We start from the raw sequence: 13,062 nt of genomic DNA, 5'->3' as shown, positions 1-13,062 counted from the left end.
ATATAATTGGTAATGAGCTGCATTAACTTTAATATGGTTTTAAGGAAAACAGGAAGTCAGGGGCATAATATCGTTGCAGGAAGAAACACATGTGTTTTTAATTGGAAAACTTCAGGGTGCATCTGGCTTCTAACAGGTTCAGGTGAATTCTGAAAGGGTCGAGTTCTGATTATCATCTATACTAATTAAAGTGAAACTGTATGTAGTTGAAGCAAGGTACATTGATTTCAAATTAATTGTTCCTCATTATATTAATATTTTAACCAGGGCATTTGATGCAACGCAGTATAAATCTATTCTACCTTCTTAACAGTGAAAATACAGAAATACTGGATTTGCTTCTGCAAAGTACTAGGTTCCTTATACAGCAAGTTAATATTTCCATCCCTGATGTCCCATCTCTCTGATCATTCAAATTCTTCCTCTTTTACCATGTGTTAGTGTAAAGGTAATTTATGATCATCTTTGGATAGAAATAGGGTACTCAAAATACTGGACTGAAATCTATAGCACAACATCTGTAGTGAAAGAGCCACATATATACTTAAGGAGAAGTTAAGCGTGAAGCAATTTCAGTTTTGCAATTGAACTGCATATTTCCAATAATCTACCTTAGCCTCCTGAACAAAATTCAAAAGTTTGGTAAAATCATTTATAAATTGCTTCACAGATATATCTGTCTAAGACTGTCTGTATTTGAGAGCAGTCAAAGGAATCTTTCATATGACCTATGTTTTAAAGGGTTTGTAAAAGACATGAGTTATGCTTTACCAATCTGTTGCTTTGTTCTTAAATATCTGGTATCAGCAAGGGTGCTACATGCAAACATTTTACAGATGCTCAGTCCTAGAAACAGGTTCTCTCTTTGCAGTATGAAGTATTGCTGATGGTCTGTAATTTCTCCTGTTAAACTGAGAATGTTCTAAAGAATTTAGGGACCTGCTGAAATGTCTACAGGACATACAGAATGTTTATATCCTGTGTTTTGAAAAATACATGGATGGGAAACTATTTAACATGAAAGAACATTGGGTTTTTTCAGTTATCCTGGTTTTGGGGCAAAAATTTATTATGGGATCTAACCTTTAAAGCAGAGGCTTTGAGCCATGGTTACAAATTCTGATCATACTGATCATATGACTGATCGTACTTTCTTTTAGCTGTTAAAGAACTGTGGGAAGGAGATTTAAAAAATCCCAGACTGGGTATTTGAAGAGACTTCAGTACCCTGGATTCTTGAGGAAGGGCAGAATTGTGATAAGAGTGCTGGTAGCTTCCTTGGCTAATCCACAATACAAAACAAGGAGGCAACATGAGAAATGCTTAGGAGAGAGACTCTTGAGGTGGGCCACTTTTCATTAAAGGCTCAAATGCACAATGAATTATGTCAGCTTAATAGGTTACCCCCATTAGCTGAGATACAGTAGCTGTTGTTAATTGATTGCATGTATATTCTTCACTTGCCCTACTGTAAGAAAATCCAAATTAGCATAACCATCCTTCATTGATGCTTGGAACTAAGTTGTACTACACCATAGTTGGGCAGCCTGTGCTTGATGAGTTGCTGTTTCTTGGTAATTTGTTATGCTGCTACCATTAGGTTGTGAACATCAGCCTTGAGATTTTGTACCACTGTGCTCATCAAGGACAAATCACTGCCCTGTCCAGAATTAAAATAGGAGAAAAATAAGTAGGCAGTAGTAAATATGAGTGCATGCAGATACTCTGACAGCCACTTGACTACTCAAGTGGGAAGTTAAAGTAATGAAGAATGTTGATGTATGCTGGTTTGATAAATCTAAAGGCTTATTTGAGGATTCTTCCCCATTGCTGAGACTTACATATGAAAGCACACAGCTTTGCATTTGATTAAATGTTAGTGTTAAAAACTGCAGTGTCTGAAAACCTTGTGTATTTTCTATCCTAAGAGGATGGTGTAAACGATCGTCCTTCAGACTTTTTTTTTTGGGCAGAGATCATATCTCCCTTTTATGTTGTATAACATAATATTGGCAGGGATCAGAGATACTGGTTATCAAAATAAAACTCAGCTAAGAAATGTGGCTAAGGTATGGTAATTTATTTTTGAGGTATCCATTTTGTTTTCCCATACATTGTTATAATCCCCTTAATTTACTATTTATTGGAGCAATTATAACATTAATTCTCAATCAAACAGAGTAGCTCACTTACAAAGGTTCTTAATTTTTGCCTTTGCTTTTCCTGTAACTACTCATACTTTGGTATCTTTTTTACAACATGAGTCAATATTGACTATCAACTGCACATTGCTTCAAAAAATGCTATGGTATAAATTGCAGTGTTTATCCTGGAGCTATGATAAAGGGGAGATCAGTGTATGGTCAAATAAAGAATCAGCCTTACACAGAGAATTTAAATGTTTCAAGAATTTCAGGCACCCCATGCATACTGGCCTTTGCTATTGTTTGAGGCTCATTATAGGTGGACCATGGAATCATACTGGCCAACCTCAGAGGCCAAAGTTTTTCTGTTGTCAACAGTTAGACTGTAGGACTCCCCACAGCTTGTTTTTGTACCACATTTAAGGAAATTACCCTTATGCTGTGACCAGACAGCTATCTGACATAAACAGCTTAGAAATACATCTTTGAGCCTTTTTTTAATTAAAGAGCTTTGTGGGGAAACCTGAAAAATCAGAGATATTAAAGACTAGCTGATTTGCAACAGTGTAAATCCTATTAATATGAAAAAAAAAGCATTGGAACTGAGGTCAAGTAAATAGAGGGTTATTAGTCATTTCTGTATTTTGGCTGTGGAGGCATATATAATATGTTTATGAGCATTTAGTTCAAATCTATAATATTCCACAGTTATTTATCCTTTCTTTCGTACATTTTTGGAAAAATAACAAGCAAATGAAATATGATGGTGTAATAATGTAAACTATAGTCATTACACATAAACCCACTCTTTTGGTACTTAAAAGATTGCTGACATCTTATCACTGTAAATAGTAACTTGGCTCCAATGGGCAGGGACCTGGAATAGGAATGAGTGAAGGGAAAAACCTAGAAAAGTTATTTTCTTAATGGCAGCAGATTAATGAAATCTATCAAACAGAGCTGTAATTATAATTACTGGTCAAATCCACCAACCTACACGATCACACTAGAGAGAAATTGTGCACAGGGGCAGAAGAAGCTACTGATATATTGTGAGAAATTTGTAAAAGTGCACCAGGAGCGGAGAGCACAAAGGAAGTCGTGGAAAGAAATTTCAACCATTTTCTACCTTAATTGCACTTCTTTTATAAAACTGAAATTCTGCAATTTTTTTTGAAGCTGTACTTTTCATGCTATTCTCAATGGATTGCCCAATCAGAATCTTTTTTCAGGTATATTTAAAATCTCATTAGTTAAGAAAATGCTTTTTGTGAGCTCAACAACAAAGGAAAATTGTTTACTCTGTTTTGGAACATGCTTCTTATGCTTTGGGAGTACTTGGGCAAAATATGTGTTGCTTTTGAATGTGATAATAGCCTGATTTAAGACAATCTACAAAGCCCTGTCAGTTTTCAAAACACACGTAATATCTTAAGATGTACCTGTGCAGCATTTTCAGATACCACAGAGGTTTAAAGTTTGCATTTGTTTTAGCAATCTACTTTTTCACGTTGGAAAGGACTAGTACCTTTCCAAGAGAATGGTATGCCTCTCTACTTTGCATGACACAAACACTTGCAACACAGTGTTACAGATAAATATGTAATTGGTAAGGGCCAGAGAGGGAATTGCTTCCAGATGCCAGCAGAACAGAACTCATCTCCTATTAATACTCAGCAAACAAAAAGCCCCAACAGCTGCAGAGGCAATGTTGTACTACAGCCAGTTTTGCATTTCTGCAGAAGTCTGACAATTTGTTTTTTTCTGACAGTCAGTGATGAACAGTAACCACTCACTATAGCCATGAACTGGTCAGAATTTGAGGGGAGGAAGGAGGAGTGAAGAGAGGCTCTATGCCACTAGGGATGTGAAATGAACCTTGTGTTATGACTTGGAGGGCATTGCAGTGAAAAAACCAGCCTAAAATGGATTTTGCAGGAAAGGAAATATGTTGTGCTGCACTGCAATTTCTGACATGCTTTTTGGTTTACACAGCAATGCAGAGAGAGGATATCCAAGAAGCATTTCACTGAGGCAGGTTGCAGCAGCATCCTATAAAGATTGTATCAAACTAGCATATCCTTACAATGATGAGTAAAGTTTTGACACTGTTCAGAATTGCACTGAAGATAGCCAGATAGCTGGGATACCCCCTAATCTACAGGCCTCTCTAAAGAATGTTCACTACGTGACAACTAAGAACCACTTCCAAGGGTAATCTGTAATCTATGTTGCATTTTTATTTGAAAACTTACGGAGCAGTTGTTTGGTTAAATTTGTTGCTGTTGTTGTGGCTGAATTTTTAATAACAAAGATAGATGACAGGCTCTTGTAGAAAACAGAAATAACAGTAATTTATTCCTATTGGCTAGAAGGGAAATAATGGTAAAATAAGAGGTGCAACTAAAGTCAGATATCTGAGAGAACCTGGTGTATATTGTATGTTATGGTCTATATATGCTGTATATGTGTGCATTTATGGAGTATTTACAGAAATGTCTCCAAACTGGCAATCAGCCCTTTCATCTGGGGCTCTCGCTAGAAAATATATATTTACAAAGCTGATATAAAGCTGCCTTCAAGGTACAAATAAGTGAAGGATGTTCCAGCCTTGAATATTTCCAAATAAATGAGGCACATTCATGTCAATAAAAGCTTTAATGAAGCTAGAGTATTTATAATTTTTTCCTTTTTATGGACAGATTGTTGACAAGTTCAGCCCACTAAAATAATTCCCTCTCTCCATTTTCATTGCCACAATGTCTCTCAAATCATATACTCTTCACTTCATGAAAGAGTACATGAGAAGAGAAAATACAGATAAGGCTGTTGAAGTCCATCCTGATAAAACTTTTATCATGACCTACAGTCATCCTGCATGACTTTAACCTTCATGAGTCCACAGAGAGTAAAAACTGGAGTAATACATAAGCATCTTCAACCATGTAAAGAGTATTTAGAAGCAAAATGATTAAAGGTGTCAGGAAAAAAAAAGATATGCAGCAATAAGAGAGACATGTGCCCCAAAAGGAGTAACTATTGCTTTCCTGTCCTCCAAGGAAGACATGCCATTGTTTTATGGTTCTTTCTCTTCATTTCCTTGCACTTGTATTAGTCTTATTGATGCTGTTTGGTTGTCTTCCACCCTACACACAGTTTTAAAATTCCTTGCGCTTTTCCTCAACCTGTTATCCTGATGGTAGTTTAATACTCTCATTTAAGCCAAGCTTAGCTTTGGGAAGACCAGCACTGTCTGAAACCAGATATTAAGATTCCTTAAGAATCCTGTGCTTGAGGTCCTGTGGTCAGCCCTTTAATCTTTGCCTTTCTTGCATTTCTTGTTAGCTCTCCCCTTACAAAGTCTGTCTGTGCCGGCATTGTAGGCAGCAGCCTATCATAAATGGAAACATGGGTCAATCCACACAAGGCATTAGACAACCATTTCTCAACTTCTGGCATGGTTTCACTGTGGTACCTTAACCAAGAGACTTGTGTGCAAATCAGGTTTTTCTCAGTCTTTCTCTCCCTTTCCCCAACTTGTTTTGACACTTGGAGATATTTTGTTTGGAAAGTGGAGATTACAGCTGTTTGTGTTTTCATTCTCACACAGGACAGGAGATGTCTGTGTTGCAGCATCTGTGCTTGGTGACATCATGCTGGGGCACCTTGCTGGTTCCCATGCTACCTGCCCCACATTTTTCATGGCAGTACTTCAAGAAATTGCAAGGACTTTGCTTGCACAAAGCTAAGACTGAAGTGAGAGTTTTGATAGGTTGGTAATAGGAGTTTCAGAAAATTTTGAATGAGAAATAAGGCCTGATTTTAGGCATTGATGTCAGAGCAAGTCTATCTTCACTAAGCCCTAGATCCCTGTGTCACAGAGACCACAACATATATGGACTCTTCCCAGCCACTTAAACAAACATAAACATTGTATAAATGCTTCAGAGGCTGGATATTATCTAATTGCCAAAGAAATGGTCAAGAAGATGCAGTACCATTTAACTGAAGTTTTAGTTCAAGTCTGGAGGAATCTAACTGTAGGTGCCAAATTTTGAAAGCATGGCATCACAAATGTGTTCATTTCGATCTTCCCAGCAGTATCTTCAGCCACATTGAATTTGCTTTAAATTCAGAACTCCTGCTCATGCAATGTGTTTCATACTTCACCTCCGGTATCACCCAGTATACCATTGAGCCTATTATGAGCTTAAGGAAATGAAGAGAGATTCCTGAAATACAGTAGTGCAGCTAGTAACTGTCTTTTTCTCATCTAGCCTAGAGTTTGATGAATGTGTGAACTGACACCTATTGTTCTGCTGCTTTGAACTTTGGGTGTGCAGTATGCTGCACAATGGGTGCTGAAGTCACATGATTTATTATAATGGATCACTAGAACTCAGATAGTGTTATTTTGTCATTGATGATCTTTCTACTATTGACAGTAAAAGATTACAGTGTCACCTCCAACTCACAAATCAGTTAGTCTTTGCCACTGTTAAATGCTTCTGGAAAGTTTTTTCAGATAATGCTGTCTAGGGATTTGGTGGAATTGTACTGGAAGACAGATCTCCTCTCTTTGCTCCATTGCACCCTATGCTCTCCCCTTGGATATTTCATTGGGTGTGTTTCTGAAGCTGCTGCAAGCCAAGTGGGACACCACTGAATTCTGTAGGAATTGCTTGCATGCAATTCTTTATGTGCCATCAGCCTCAGATGGCACCATGTGCAAAATGCCTGGTGCAGGCTTTGGCCCACATGGTTTTATTTTTGTGGAAAAACAGAATAAAAATGCAATGGAATTGTCAAGTGGCTGTAATTGGAAGGTTATCAGCACAGGCGTTAAAAGGTTGTATTTATTCCAAAAGAGTGTCCAAGAGGTACTGAGCTTTGTTTCAGTTTTCTTAATAAATAAATCATAATATAAAAGTACTGCATTCAGTAGGTCAGTGTTAATAATTTCCCATTTCTAATTTTGGAAAATTTTACAGTTGTGGGGGCTTTTTTGGTAATCCTGTTAAAGTATACCATGAAAGTAATGGATCAAAACAGAACTGGAAGTATTAAAGATAATTTTTTTCTCTATTTATAGAGGCAGAGAGTTTTCTTCACATCTTCCTGCTTTCTTTTACAAAAGCTCTTATATATCTCTCTGCAGTAGTGAAGTATCTCAAGGGCTCTTCTTAGATGTCCAGCGGGACACAGGAAAATCTCTGTACAAAGGGAGATAAATCCCCTCACCTCATTCAGAAACTTGTTTACAACCCTGCTATTGCTTGATTTCAGGCAACCACTTTGTTTCTTATGCCTTTTGGTGGTTATAGCAATATTTATTCAACTCATACAACAGTGTTTGGATAGTTTTATTCAACAGATAGAACTCCTTTGAGGAAGGCAGAGTTATATCTGTGGTGTAGCGCTATAGTAACTCCTCCTGCTTCTGAAAAAGTGCACGTGTGATGCAAGGAACCTTTTGATAATTGTTTTTTCTTGTTAACTAGCCAGTAAATCTAGCCCTGTTGTTACCTTACTCCTGCTCCAAGGTTTCCTGCAATAGGGACTGCCAGATGTCAAGAATATCATTATACCCGGAATAGACTTTCTCAGAGAATGGAAGGAATTAATTCAGCAGGGATGAATTACAGTCTCCTTGCAGGGCTCAAACACTTCTGCCCAGCAGAAACATCTTTCTGCAAGGTCTTTGATAGGTAATAGGATCTTCAGGGCCTCAGACAAATGGTGTTTTATATTTTCAAACTCTTCTGCAACCCTTTCAATACTTCAGATGTTCACTTTATCCAATCAGTAGCAGGTATAATTTCCTCCTAAATCTCAGTGCTAATAGCTTTTTACAATTAAAAACTTAAGCAAAACAAAAAACCACTATCAACCTCAAAATAGATAGTTTTGGTGTAATTTTACTTAATTAAATTTACATAAGGATGTTTCTTTCTGTCTTTCCCCTTTCATTAAATTATCTGTGTTAAATTCATTATGCATTCTCTCATTAAATGTTGTCCTGCCTGTGGATTTTTTTTCCAAGTCTCCTTTACTAAAAACACTCACTGCTACTGTGAGACTTCTAAGAGTAGACAGCAGTGTTTATTCCAAATCCTTCCTTTTCCCTGGCATCAGAGCTTGTGTGCCTGGCAGGTACTTGGTTACTTCTGAAGCGATATGAAGCAGACATGTGGGGAAGTGACTTGTTTATTCACCTGGGGTGAGCTGTCATAGCTCACTTGTAGCTCTAGACTCACTCCTGAGAGTAAGAGCTACAGATCTGATTGCTTCTCACTCTGGGGCCATTTTAAGGCAGCTTTGCATGATTAGGCTGCATGTACTGATAATCTCATTTCCTTTAGTGGCCCCTTCACACTGTAACAAAGATATTCTTACATTTTGTTCAATGATCTTGGGTTGTCTGGTCAGAGCAGGTTGCTCTAGCTCCTGTCTGACCCTAAATGTAAATGTTTCTTGGGCCCCAAATCTAAAAAATAAAAAGTCTCATTTAATTTTCAAAGATGATCTTTCTCTAGGCCTCTCAGTTTTACTTTTTTTTCCTGACCCATTTCTTTTTCATGTCTCGGATACTTTACAAGTACAAAAATTATCTCCTTTCATTGGAAATATTTACAAAGGGGAAGTATTTTAAAAAAAATAACAATGGCATATTGTTAAAGAGAAAATAATTTACACCATAAGAAACAATATTGATTTTGATTCTAAAGTACATTGCTGCAATGTTCCCCAGGTGTAGCTGGGGTTAGAAACAAGGTGAACGATGCATGTGTATCAGAATTTGAGCTGTGAATGTGGTTGTTGGAATTTGCAAATTGTGTTCCCTCAGACACAGACATCTGGATGGCAGAAGTACAAACCCAGCAATGTAGAGAGTGCAAACACAAGGATGAAAAAGGACTCTGAATAAATGTGCAATCTTTTTGATGTAGATGAGTACCAGAGAGCTTTCCCAAGCAGCTCCTAGGCAAGAGCTCTAGCCTTCTGAGGGTCCCACTCAGCAGGCAGATTCTGGGAGGGGAAGCAGCTTTTGATGCAGCCCACATCTCTTGGACACCTCCCTCTCCTGCCTCTGGCTTAAAAAAAAATCAGTCTACAAACAGAAAAGTTTCTCTACACTTCCATTGTCTAACACAGGTATTACAGGTGTGTGAATGCAGTTGTAATTCTCCTTTCTACTCCATTAAAGTAAACCTACATTTGGAACACTTCAAAGTCTATCATGGGCTTGTAGAGATTTCAGTCTTGGTTTGTCTTCCTACTTACTTGCTGATTATGCAAGCTGCTGAGCAGTACTTCCCAAAGGAAAAATATCACTTCATAATCTGGTGATCCTAGGTTGCTCCAGAGATACCTGAGAAGTCACAAAAACTGGCATGTGATTAATCTCCCTGGATTGCCAGGCAACACTTGGACAGCAGATTTGCCAAATGTTATATGCCTACACTTAATTAGATTAGTCTGCGTGCTTGATTGCTAGACAACATCTAGGGGTGAAATAATATATTTGAAACAGAATACAAGTGCATTAGTAAGATTTTGTTTTACAAGAGGAATTCTCCTTGTCTCCTGAGCTGTATTAGCTGACATTTATTTTTACCTTTGAATCTCCACAGTCTGTGTTAGCCTGAGACCTCCAGGAAGTCTCTTTTTCTTGGTCCTGTTGATAAAAGTGTTCACCTGACATGGAATGAGCCAGCCACGCTCACTGAGAGAACACTAAGAAAAAAATATTTTCTCCTTTTGGTTTCTCACTGTTGTATCTTATGGTTATGGGGAGAAACAAAATGCTTTCCTTCCCTCCACTTAATAGGATTTCTTGATTTACATGTAAGTGATGTTTGTAATTAGAATGCATCTGGATTCAGGCTTTCAAATGTTTTCCTGTTTACAGGATATTATGGTAAGCTTTATTAGCTTCCTATGAGGGGTCCTAAATCTTCATGGCTAATAGAGATGCCATTTTCTTTTCTCTCTGTGAGCTGCATGAAGACTTATACATGGCATGTCACAAAAATGAGTAATATATTTTGATACCAGTATACTTTGGCTTTATCCTTGATTTTCTTCTTTTCCCTGTCTCCTCCTTATATTTTGGAGAACTCACCATATACCTGTTTTGTATTAAGGTGAAAATGTAAAAGAAAAAGTATATAGTGGTAAGTTGGATTCTAGAGGCTCAGTTCAGGCACAGCCACAGCAGAGTCAGCTGTGGTGCTTAAGATGGTGCTACCTCAGTTAGTTGTCTGTGTTGGTACTCAAGTCAAAAGTCATCTCCCACCATCTCACCATTTTTGGAGTGGCTGATTTGTAATCAGTTTTGATTACTGGATTGCTTGCTCCAAGCCTGGTAGTCCAGGTGATCTCTGTGTGCTGTTCCTAAAGGCCCTGGTATGTTAGTAGGCTAGTTAATGGAAGCAAACATTTGGGGCTGCATCAGCTGACATTACATAGAAACTTAAAATATGTGGGGCGCAGTTGTGAGAAAGCCTCTGACTTGGGGTTTTTTTTAAATCATATTCTGATGCAGAGGGAATTTTTATGTGGATTCATGCTGCTTTTCCATTCAAATTTTTCTTTAACATTTGAGGGAAAGAGAAGGAAACTTAGCCAGGAGACATCTCAGCTATGAGTATGTTGATTTCCTTTGCCGAAGAGTAGGAGGCAGTGGAGCAGATCAACCAAATTTCCCATGATTTCTACCTCAGAAAGGTAGAAGGTTCACAGGCAGAGTCAATTCACACTAAAATCTAAATTTAAAGCCTTATCCTGGAAAGTCATGCTAGTTTTCAACTGTGTTGCTAAAGGTGATCCTTTTTTAAAAAAGTTGACAAGACTGTCAGTATTGTTTGTTAAGTCCCCGTTGTACTCACTCAGTAGCAGACCAAAGCTCTTTTATCCCTAGTGGGCCATGCTGTGTATGTCATACAACACCATCAGGTGGTGACTGGGTCTGGGAAAGGCACAGGGATTAAACCAGTGTTGTTTTGTGCAACGTGTGTCTTTCAACACGTGTCAGCAGCCATGCAGAAGGAGCTTCCAGGTGTCACCTAGGACATCTCTTTCAAAAGATCCTATCTCTAGTTGTATCAAAAACATTTAGCAATCCTCAGAACAGTGAGAAGTGTGACAATGCACAAATGTAATAATGTACACCCATGTCTTTCAGTGGGATTTGAGCTAATTCACATTATATTGCAACTAGAACAGACTTAAGATCTTAAGACATAGATTAAACAGAAGGCACTTGGTCTTGCTGAGCAGCTCAGAGGACAGCAGGATCTAAACTTCTCCAGAATTCATAGACTGAAATCCTATCCTGAAGTAGTCAAGAGAACTAGCTGTTAATTTAAACAGGATAAGGATTTCAGCCAGAAGTGTCAGAATTTGCTGTTTAAATTATTAACTCTTTCCCAAGTGTATATTTATAGAAAAACATGAAAAATTAATATAGTTCTCTTTTTCCCTTTGCATTTTTACAAGAGGAAAAACCAACTAAATAAATTGCTAGTGGGATGACTTTTTATGGTAGTTTAAGGCCAGCACATGGGTGTCTTCTAACTGAGGTGTGAAACCATGAAAACTGGGTTAATAATGAACCCTCTGACACAGCCTTAACAGTAGCACTGCTAGCAGGCACCTCTGTAATTACTTCTCTATGAAGTCTGTTGAGCTTCTACAACAATTTAAAATCTCATATTTTGCTTTCTTCTCTGAGAAAATGACTCAGTGAAGGCCTTATATATATATATATATATATATATATATTTATAATATGTACAAAGATAAAAGTTTCTGCCTCTGAACTCGCCCATCTACATTTTTTTTTTCAGTATGGAAAATAGAATCTGGTTTTGCTTTAGCAGATCTATTTATTTTTCTAAATTTCATAAATTTGTTGCATTTGAGATGCAGTGAAATGCCAATTAATACTTCTATGACATGCATAAATTATTTTTTAGCTGTCCTATGCATGATATGTGCTGTAGAATATAAATCCAGTGGGTAGTGCATTTAGCAGATCTTACCTGTATATTTTCAAACAGAAAGATTACAGAAGCTTTAGAAATGTTTTTGAGAAGGGCAGCAGGACTGAGTGACATGTGGATATGCAGGGAACAGATTACAGCTGAGATGTCTGTTTCTTTTGGAAAGAAAATGAGAAGAGGTAGGTGTGGTCTCTGTCCACTGAGATCCCACTGAGTGGGAGTTTTACTGTTGGCTTTAACACGATGAATCAGACTTTTGACAGCTAGTGAGGAAGAGGGATGCAGCCAGGATGCTGAGAAATACTTAAAAGGATAAAAATTTGATAGCGTTTTTTGTCAAGTGGTGAACCAGAAGTTACTTAGTCCTTCAAAACACTTTAATTTTAGAAACCATGTCTTGTCAAGACTGACATAAAGACTCCTGCATGCTGGCAGCTGACTCAAAGTAGCATCTGCCAGCCTTCTCTTAGGTCATAATTGTCAGTTTATGATAGGTATATTCTCCAAGCCAGCAGAGAGGTTGAAAAATGAACCATCAAAACTGTGAAACAACAACACTGAAAATACTTCTGTCTCTTTTGGACTTTTCGGGGGGCACTTAGCAGCTGGAAGTCCACCACAGCACTATACAGATGGACAATGTACGTGCACATATGTAGGCTTCCTTTGTCAGACCAAACTGACATGGTAAAAATTAATATTTTGTGCTGGTCTTTTGTTTGGTAAATGTTCATCTTCAGAGCCTACTTGAGACTTCAGATTTGGCATATAAGTTTGCTAGTAAAGGATTTCTAATTGTAAACAAAGAGGCTGAGTATTTTGTGTCCATGAACTAGGATGAATCTATTAGTTTATATGAGGTGATAGTTCACAGCAAGTAAGAGTTTGCTTGGTTTTCAGACTAGAAATTT

At 37.7% G+C, this 13,062-nt stretch overlaps 1 protein-coding gene across 8 annotated transcripts in view; it reads left to right on the top strand.

Moving 5' to 3' along the window:
• HECW1 (HECT, C2 and WW domain containing E3 ubiquitin protein ligase 1) overlaps positions 1-13,062 on the top strand; it is a 282,485-nt gene that overhangs the window by 112,794 nt on the left and 156,629 nt on the right. The window lies entirely within an intron of this gene.

Source organism: Catharus ustulatus, chromosome 1 (assembly GCF_009819885.2).
Source record: "Catharus ustulatus isolate bCatUst1 chromosome 1, bCatUst1.pri.v2, whole genome shotgun sequence".
NCBI lineage: Eukaryota > Metazoa > Chordata > Aves > Passeriformes > Turdidae > Catharus > Catharus ustulatus.
This window is presented reverse-complemented; position numbering and strand designations above follow the sequence as displayed.